Below are 10,705 nucleotides of genomic sequence, written 5' to 3' on the forward strand. Positions count from 1 at the left end.
ACCATTACTGGGCCAGATTCCTCCTTGCGCTTAACAAAGTCGAGGGCTGCCACGAGGAGGACGTAGTCTCACTTTTCTGCAAAAGCTGCACGAACAAAGGACTCCTTCATGCTATAAGTCGCCATGACATAGTACACTTTGCAGACTTAGCGACCATAGTACAGAAGTATTGTGCGTTGGAAAGCACTTGGAAGACCCAAACAGAATTTTGGGATAGTACGGCCCTCACCAGAACCTTTGTCCGAACTAAACGGCCGAACTCTGGTAAGTCGACCGATTCAATTCCCAAGAAACCAAAGCCCGTCCCAGGGCGGGGAACCGTATTGGAAGGATGGCTCAACGGGCCATGTAAGCTTCACAGTACACCGGATGCAACACCAACCCATAGCCTTAGGGAATGTTGGATACGCCGGCAGGTAGCTAAACGTGGCGAGGATCTCCTCGAGAGCCATAAAGCAGAACAACACCCCGCCAAGGAACACAATATGGTACTAACAGTCTTTGAGACTTTCGCCTCAAACAATAGGCGTAAGCGAGCTCATCGAAGCTCTGCTGAAATCTGCCACGTGGCAAAAATAAATCTGTGGAATGACACTGCTATAACTTTCAATGCTAGTGACGAACCCCAATTCCAGTCCGTCCGGGCGCCGGCCGCTCTGGTCCTCAGCCCAATAGTGGATGGCTTTCGGCTCACTAAAGTTCTCATGGACGGTGGAAGCGGATTAAACCTAATCTACGAAGAAACACTCAAGAAGATGGAAATTGACAAAAGCCGCATTGAACAAAGTGGCACAACCTTCAGGGGAACTATCCCTAGTCGGGAGGCACGGTGCGCGGGAAAAATCCCAGTCGATGTGGTATTCGGCACCCTAGAGAATTACAGGTCCGAAGAAATCACCTTCCAAGTAGCTCCTTTCAACAGCGGATACCACACCCTTCTAGGGCGGGACGCGTTTGCAAGCTTTCAAGCCATACCCCATTATGGGTACATGAAGCTTAAAATGCCCGGACCCAATGGAATTATCACTCTAGCTAGTGATCCGGACGTCGCACTCCGTTCCGAAAACAAAACCGCAGCACTAGCCTTGGAAGCACTATCCGAAGCCCTAGCGGCAGAAGAATTAACAACGCTGCGCGCCACCGTGGACAGGGACGACGTGATACTCGACAAGCGACCTAAGTCCACCTCATTCAAACCCGCAGATGAGATAGTCAAATTCCAAGTTCACCCAACAGACCCCACGAAGACAGTTTCAATGGGGACATAGTTGAACCCCACTACGGACGCCGCACTGCGCGACTTCTTATGCGAGAATTGGGATATCTTCGCCTGGCACCCATCGGACATGCCGAGAATCCCACGCGAATTGGCCGAACACAGCCTTAACATACTGAAGGGATACAAACCTGTTAAACAGACCCTAAGGCGATTTTCGGAGCCCAAACGTTAAGCCATGGGGGAGGAGCTAGCCAAGCTACTTGAGGCCGGATTCATCAAAGATATCAAACACCGGGATTGGCTGGGAAATTGGTAATGGTACCAAAGAAGGACAAATCCTGGCGCCTGTGCGTCGACTTCAAAGACCTTAACAAGGCTTGCCCCAAGGATCCCTTTGCCCTCCCTCGCATCGATCAAATCATCGATGCCACAGCCGGACACGACTCGCTGTGTTTCCTCGACGCATACTCCGGATACTATCAAATAAAGATGGCAGAGTCCGACCAAGCTGCAACAGCTTTCATAACGCCATATGGCCCTTTCTGCTTCAACACTATGCCTTTAGGGCTTAAGAATGCCGGAGCAACCTATCAGCGCATGATTCAAACATGCCTGGAAAAGCAAATCGGCAAAACAGTGGAGGCCTATGTGGACAACGTAGTCATAAAAAGGAGACACGTCGAAACCCTAATAGATGACTTGAGGCTTATGTTCGACAACCTACGAACATACGACATCAAGCTGAATCCGGAGAAATGCGTTTTCAGCGTCCCCTCCGGAAAACTGCTGGGCTTCATCGTTTCCAATAGAGGAATTGAAGCTAATCTGGCAAAAATCCGAGCTTTGTCGCAGTTAGCTATACCAACAGACCTCAAACACATCCAGAAACTAGCTGGATGCGTGGCTGTTCTGAGCCGCTTTATCTCCAGGTTAGGAGAAAAGGCATTGCCTCTTTACCGCCTCCTTCGATGCACCGAACACTTCGTATGGACAGATGCAGCCACGGGCGGACTCGATGAAATAAAGACCTTATTGGCCAGTAATCCAGTCCTAACAGCGCCAAATACCGGCGAACCTATGCTACTGTACATAGCTGCAACACATCAAGTTGTAAGCGCAGTACTCGTCATCGAACGAGAGGTTGACGGATACAAATTCCCGCTACAGAAGCTGGTTTATTACATATCCATGGTCCTCACCCCATGCAAATCCCGATACCCACACTATCAAAAAATAGCATACGCGGTCTTCATGGCATCCCGAAAGCTACGACACTACTCTCCGGAGTGTTCGATTACGGTGGCCTCCGAAGTACCACTAAATGATATAATAAATAACCGCGATGCCACGGGCCAGATCACCAAATGGGCCATTGAGCTCCTTCTGTTCGACATAATATACAAGCCTCGGCGGGCTATCAAGTCGCAAGTATTAGCCGACTTTGTCACCGAATGGACGGAGGCCGAACTCCCTAAAGAGTACAACGCATACTCTAACTAGATCATGCACTTCGACGGTTCTAAAATGCTGGCCGCACTGGGAGCGGGTGTAGTCCTGACGTCTCCCACCGGAGACACGGTCCAATACGTCCTCCAGATATTATACATAGACTCCAACAATGCAGCCGAATACGAGGCTCTGTTGCACGGTCTTCGGATGGCAGTCTCTATGGGCATTCAATGCCTAGAAGTGCGCGGGGATTCAAACCTCGCAATATCGCAAATAAATGGAGACTTTGATGCTAAGGATCTGAAAATGGCGGCCTATCGCAATGCCGTCCTTAAAATGTTAGCTCGGTTCGAGGGGCTTGAATTCCACCATGTGGCTCGAAAAAACAATCAAGCAGAAGATATCCTTGCCCGCATCGGCGCTAAACGCGACCCTGTCCCACCTAACATATTCCTGGAAAGGTTGTTCAAGCCATCTGTGGTATGGGAAGGGGAGTCCGGCAATACCAGCACGGATCTGAATACATCCCCAGATCCCAAACTATCAGACATAATCGGAGGCTCTACCACCGAAATAACATCATCAGCCCACGAAATAATGACTGTTATTGCCCCGTGGACTGAGCCTTTCTTGGCCTACCTAAACAGGCAAGAGCTCCTCGAAGACCAAAATGAAGCACGCTGCATCGTTCGGTGTTCTAAAGCTTACAAGGTCCATGAAGGGGAACTCTATAAGAAAAGTGCCACCGGAGTGCTCCAAAGGTGCATGTCCGAAGAGGAAGGGAGGCAGCTCTTGGCTGAAATCCATGCCGGACTGGGCAGGCACCACGCCGCGGCTCGAGCACTATTCAGCAAGGCCTTCCATACAGGTTTCTATTGGCCGACGTCCCGAGCAGACGCACAGGACCTTGTTCAACACTGCGTCGGTTACCAGCTCTTTGCCAATCAGAGTCATATGCCCCCTACCGCTCTCCAAACAATCCCCATAACTTGGCCCTTCGCGGTCTGGGGGCTGGATATGGTTGGACCCCTTAAAGGGGGGAGCCACAAGAAAAAATACTTATTGGTCATGGTAGATAAGTTCACCAAATGGATAGAAGCCAAACCAGTGAAAACGGCCGAATCTGGACCAGTGATAGACTTTATATCCGGGGTCGTATATCGATACGGTGTCCCCCATAGCATCATCACCGATAATGTCTCAAATTTCATGGCCGATGAGGTGAAATCTTGGTGCGGCAAAATGGGCATTAAGCTCGACTATGCTTCCGTCTACCATCCTCAAACAAATGGCCAGGTCGAACGGCCAAACGGTCTTATCATGAGCGGCATCAAGCCCAGACTAGTGTGATCCTCGACAAAGTCGGATACTCATTGGGTCGAGGAGCTCGACTCCGTACTCTGGAGACTGCGGACCACGCCGAATTGCACCACCGGATATACACCATTTTTATGGTGTACGGAGCGGAAGCAGTACTACCTTGCGACATAATACATGATTCGCCACGCGTACGCATGTACGAAGAAAAGGAAGCCGAGTTAGATCGGCAGGATAATTTGGATTCCCTAGAGGAGGAGCGCGATGTCGCTAAGGCCCGTTCCGCATTCTATCAGCAACAGGCTCGACGATACCAAAGCAGAGAAGTGCGGGCCAAAACTTATAATATTGGCAAACTCATTCTATGCTTACCGGAGAAGAAGAAGGACAAGCTCAAACCCAAGTGGGAAGGCCCCTTCATCATCGACAAAGTTCTCACCGGAGGAGCGTACCGCTTATGCAATGTGTCTGACAATAGACTCGAGCCGAACCCATGGAACGCGGCCAAACTCCGGAGATTCTACGCCTAGCGCTGAACTCAGTGTTCGTCTCCTTAACCCTCCTTTTTCAATTATGCTCCCTCCCTTTTCCTTTCTCGCTCTTTTTTTCTTCACACAAAGTATTTAATACAGTGCGGATTCCCGAATGAGTCCGGCCGCACTATGTGTGCAAGTAATACGTGGGGGCTTCCTGTACGGAAGCTAAACATAACTTACTCTAAAGGGCTTTTTGCCCATCATACATGTATTTTCCATGTGTGCCTTTTATTTGCCATTATATGCATCAATATGACTTAATACATGGCCAAGCTAGGTTGCCTGGCTCCTGTGCTTATGCCCTACGTTCCCGTTAATTCGGCTAGGGCATAAGGGGAGCACCTCTGCGATTGTTACTGCCGGTTGAGCCGGATGTGTACCTCAGACTGGGTGAAGCCGAAAGCTAGTTTCCTTAAGAGAATATTCGGTCGGTGAACAAAAGATGTATTCGTTTATTATAACATTAATCCCCAGAAGTTTTGTATCCTGCGCTTTGGTTCGCAGTCCGGACATGTGCCTTGACACATGCGTACCCAGGGAAAGGAACCCTTAACGGAACTATTCTCCCTGGAAGATGTTTCTTACTATCCATGTAATATAACATAACAAGTTGGGTACTTGTCTGTTCAAGCACTTATGACCCCTACGCCTGGTTTCCACGCATACTCCGGTCTTGTATAACCAAGCGGGTATTCGGACACACCCCGGACTTTAGGATCCGGGGGCTGAAGCGAAAAGGTCCGCCATGACAAATGATTTTAATCCGGCTAGGGGCTACTTATGTCCATCGAATTACACAGTCATTTGGACTGATTATATCCATCCTCTATACCATCCAACAGGCTATCTAGCTTACAATCCTGTTGAGAATACTCTGCGGCTAACGCCACCTGGTCATATACCAGACTCATGGGAATTTCTTGCCCATCTGGCCCGGCCGGTCCAACTTAGGCCATATGGTTCGGGTCCAGCTTGGTGTAGCGCGTCTTCACCATAGCCCATGCTTCCCTTGCACCTTGCCGGCAGGCTGATATCTTCCACAAACGGAAGCGCCGCCGTGCTCCTTGAAGCATGTCCACCAGCGCCCCCATGCCATTTGGCAGGGAGCTTGATGGCCACAGAGACTGCGCAATGCCCTGCATCACCTGCCGAGCTCGCTCGTGTAGTTGTGATAGGTCCTGCAGTAAATCACCTGCAGATGCGGGCATCTCCTCCTCAGGGCGACCGTCAGCATTCCTACAAACACAACTTTTTTAATATACTTCCTCGCCGAACTATGCTACACTTCATTTAGGCACTTACCATAAATGTCGCGGCGAAGCCTTTTGTTCTCCTTCATAGAGTCCGCCAGTTGCGCACGGACATCCTTCAATTCCACGTCCAGCCGAACATTGGCATCTTGGAGAGCATTCTTATCCTACTTAACTTGTGTAAGAATGTGCTCGCCGGCCTATAGTTGCCTCTGGAGATGCGACTCGTCATCTCTCCCGCCTTCCGAATTTACTCCGGGGTTATCTACAGAATTTTCTGTTAAATTTGTCATAACGGCCAGTTGCTAACCAGTGCATTGTCGTACAATCAGATAAATGTTACCACATGAGGCCTTCTGGGATTCCTCTAGCTTAGCAACTGTGGCCCTCAGTTGGGTCTTGCACTCCTCTAGCTCCCGAGACAATTGCTCATTCTTATCTACAAGAACATGCATATAAATTGATACTTAAAACTGTTGTTTCAACCGTTTCAAGTATCAGGGGCTACTACTATACATGATCATCAAACTTTCTTACCCGTATATCTTTGGTATACTGGACTGTCGCCTGGGCGAGTCCGCTTTGAGCAGCTCGGATGTAAGCGTCTCCCAAATTGAAAGCATTAAATGCTTCTTCGGAAAAGATGTTGTGGCGAAGCACGGCCCGTCGATGCTGGTGATTCATGGCACTCTCTACTTCAAAATTTGTGGCAGAGAGCATATCTGCGTCCTCTGTCGGAGGACTATGCGGCGTCGGCCCTACGTCTGCCTCCTCTCTCAAAGTTGGTCCTGGAGCCCGACTAGTGGAGTCGTGGTTGGCGGGATCCCTGGATATAGTCCGGATGCTCCGCTTCCTGCCAGGATGTAAAGGGCGCTGTCATGCTTCAAATAAACAATAATTATGTGATAGGTTGTTTTCTTACCTCTGTAGAGGCGTGTCGGCTCTAATTGCCTTCCTCTTGAGCCTACCCAATCCGGATGCCTATGGCTGACGGGTCCCTAGGGGCTCGACCCTGCGCCCCGAACGTCGCTTCTGCAAAAGCACGACGTATCAGGCATAAGGTGTGACATCAGGAAAAGATCCTCTTCAGAGGATCGAGTCTTCGGCTTGGCTTACACGCGACGAAGGTAACAGTCCGGGATAATCAGCGGTGATAGCCACTGGGGCGCCGTCATGGCTCGCCCGATAAAATATCCCGTCGACAAGCTCCACGGCCGCATCTGGTTCTTCTTCGAGTCCTCGATCCAGGGCCCTTTCGGGGTCCTCTGGCTGCGGGGAAGGGCTGGAGATTCCTTCTACGGCCCTCCTTAGCTCCTGCTCGGAAATATCGACGTAGGTAACTTTAGCAAAAAACGCCATAGTAAGTGAGCCGAGAAAATAAATGATGACTTACCCAGTTTGGGGGGTTATACATGGAGAATCCGTCCCGCGGTTTGATATGGAGGAAGTCTTCCTCTTCTCCTTTGTATAGATTGGACAATATCCTTGCCAGCGTAGTGGCGGAGTCTGGACCCTTACGACCACAGCGGGTGGCATCGTCTGTCCCGTTGTAATTCCACATGGGATTTCCCCGATATTGAAGCGGCTGCACTCCCCGCATTATGCATATTACCATAACCTCGACTATCGTCAGTCCGGATTTGGCCAGTAACTTTATCCTGCTCATCAGAAAATGTACTTCCCTGGAATCCTCTTCTTGGGGACCTCGGGGCGCCAGCTTAGACGTGCCCTCGGCGGGGTGTTACTGAATTTGGGGAGTCCTGTCCGGACTGGATCCGGAAGGGGAGCATCGTCAATATAAAGCCACTCTGAAGCCCAGTTATCTGGTGCCTTCTTGGGAGTACCAGATAGGTATCTGGTCTCAGCGATACGCCATACTTCGGCCCCGCCCACTTGACATAAGGATTCTCCCTGGTTGCGGGGGACGAGGCAGAACAACTTCTTCCACAATCTGAAATGAGCCTCGCAGCCTAGGAATAGCTCACAAAGGGCGACATACCCTACTATATGTAGTATGGAGGCTGGGGTAAAGTTGTGCAACTGGAGGCCGTAGAACTCCAGAAGCCCACGAAGGAATGGATGAATAGGAAACCCGACGCCCCTTAACAGATGCGGAATTAGGCATATTCGCTCCTCTGGAGACGGATTGGGTGATCTCTCCGCATGTTCTTCGCCGTTATAGGTGGCCACTCCGGCTTGAACAGGGACCATGAACGTCGGCGGGAGGAGCCCTTGGGTTTGTAACTTTATCAAACGACTATGGGAAACTGAACACTCTCCCCAGTCCCCCGGCTTGGGGCAAGGGGAGCGAGCAGAAGAGCTGCAATGACCGACCATGTTGGAATGGTTTTTTCTGGGTGCTCTGTTGGATGCTTGCTCGAGGAGGGAGAGTGGGGTTTGGATATGGGAATCCCCCATCTCTTCAAATAGACGGTTAGCCCGAAGGACCAAGGGTGGCAAATGCAAAAATGCCTTGACTCCTCGCATTCGCTCGACACGTGGAAATGGTCATTATTGAAACACTGAAGCCGAGGAGTACAACATTGATGAGATGCCGGAACTGTTCATCATGATGGGTACATTGGAGTATTCGGAGGTGGAACCCGCCTTGCAATGCCGAAAACAAGACTGCGCATCGGACTCATCGTCATTGAAGCCTGGTTCAGGGGCTACTGAGGGAGTCCTGGATTAGGGGGTATCCGGACAGCCGGACTATATACATCATCCGGACTATAGAAGCGTCAAGATACAAGACTCAAGACTTCGGCCCGTGTCCGGATGGGACTCTCCTTTGCATGGAAGACAAGCTTGGCGATCCGGATATTATGTTTCTTTCCTTGTAACCGACTCCATGTAAACCCTAGCTCTCCGTTGTCTATATAAATCGGAGAGCATGGTCCTTAGAAGGTGATGACCCACAAGTGTAGGGGATCTATCGTAGTCCTTTCAATAAGTAAGAGTGTCGAACCCAACGAGGAGCAGAAGGAAATGATAAGCGGTTTTCAATAAGGTTTTCTCTGCAAGCACTAAAATAGTAGGTGATAGATAGTTTTGTGATAAGATAAATAGTAACGAGCAAAAGTAAATAAAGTAAATAAAGTGCAGCAAGGTGGCCCAATCCTTTATGTAGCAAAGGGTAAGCCTGGAAAAATTCTAATAATAAGGAAGAAGCTCCCGAGGACACATTGGGAATTATCGTCAAGGTAGTTTTCATCACGCTCATATGATTCGCGTTCGGTACTTTGATAATTTGATATGTGGGTGGACCGGCACTTGGGTACTGCCCTAACTTGGACAAGCATCCCACTTATGATTAACCCATATTGCACGTGTCCGCAACTACAAAAAGGAGTATTAAGGTAAACCTAACCACAGCATTAAACATATGGGGCCATATCAACCCCTAACGAAGCAACGCATAAACTAGGGTTTAAGCTTCTATCACTCTAGCAACCCATCATCTACTTATTACTTCCCTATGCCTTCCTCTAGGCCCAAATAATGGTGAAGTGACATGTAGTCGACATTCACATAACACCACTAGAGGAGAGACAACATACATCTCATCAAAATATTGAACTAATACCAAATTCACATGACTACTAATAGCAAGACTTCACCCATGTCCTCAGGAACAAATGTAACTACTCACAAAGCATATTCATGTTCATGATCAGAGGTGTAATAATATGCATTAAGGATCTGAACATATGATCTTCCACCAAGTAAACCAATAAGTATCAACTAAAAGGAGTAATCAACACTGCTACCAACCCACAGGTACCAATTTGTGGTTTTGGATACAAGATTGGATACAAGAGATGAACTAGGGTTTGAGATGAGTTGGTGCTGGTGAAGATGTTTATGGAGATTGACCCCCTCCCGATGAGAGGATCGTTGGTGATGACGTTGGTGATGATTTCCCCCTCCCAGAGGGAAGTGTCCCCGGCAGAACAGCTCCGCCAGAGCCCTAGATTGATTCCACCAAGGTTCCGCCTCGTGGCGGCGGAGTTTCGTCTCGTAAGCTTGCCCCACAAATTTTGTTAGGAAAAAACCCTTCATATAGCAGAAGATGGACGCCGGAGGCCCACCAGGGGGCCCAGGAGATAGGGGGGCGCCCCTAGGGGGGTGCCCTCCTGTCTCCTAGACAGTGTGTGGGGCCCCTGGCCTATTTCTTTTGCTCATAATTCCTTAATAATTCCAAAAGGTTGTTTCGTGGAGTCTCAGGTCTTTTGGAGTTGTGCAGAATAGGTTTCCAACATTTGCTCCTTTTGCAGCCAGAATTCCAGATGTCGGCATTCCCCCTCTTCATGGTAAACCTTGTAAAATAAGAGAGAATAGCCATAAGTATTGAGATATAATGTGTAATAACAGCCCATAATGCAATAAATATTGATATAAAAGCATAATGCAAAATGGACGTATCAACTCCCCCAATCTTACACCTCGCTTGTCCTCAAGCGGAAACCGAAATCGAAAAATATGTCCACATGTTTTAGAGATAGAGGTGTCGATAAAAATATAAAACAGACATGAGGGCATCATGATCATTCTAATAACAGCAACATATATGGATTTTGTCATATGATTTCCTAAGTTCAAGTAATAAGCAATTCACAAAGTCAAGTATGGTTCAAAAACTTCATTGGGAGCCAACAAACTATAATCTCAGTCATTGAAGCAATTGCAATTTATCGTAACATCAGAAAGAGTCAATAATAGAGCTCCTCAGCAAGCTCGCATACTCAACTATCTCGTAGTATCCCATAATTGTTAACACTCATGCAATACTTGTGGTTATAGAGTTTCAACCGGACACTAAGAAAGATAGGGGCTTATTGTGTTGCCTCCCAACGTATTCACCTTTAGGTGATGTCAACAATAATAGCATATGCCAACTTACATCCAATCGGATATATATATCATAATCTTTA

The sequence above is a fragment of the Triticum aestivum genome, chromosome 7B (assembly GCF_018294505.1).
Source record: "Triticum aestivum cultivar Chinese Spring chromosome 7B, IWGSC CS RefSeq v2.1, whole genome shotgun sequence".
Taxonomy (NCBI): domain Eukaryota; kingdom Viridiplantae; phylum Streptophyta; class Magnoliopsida; order Poales; family Poaceae; genus Triticum; species Triticum aestivum.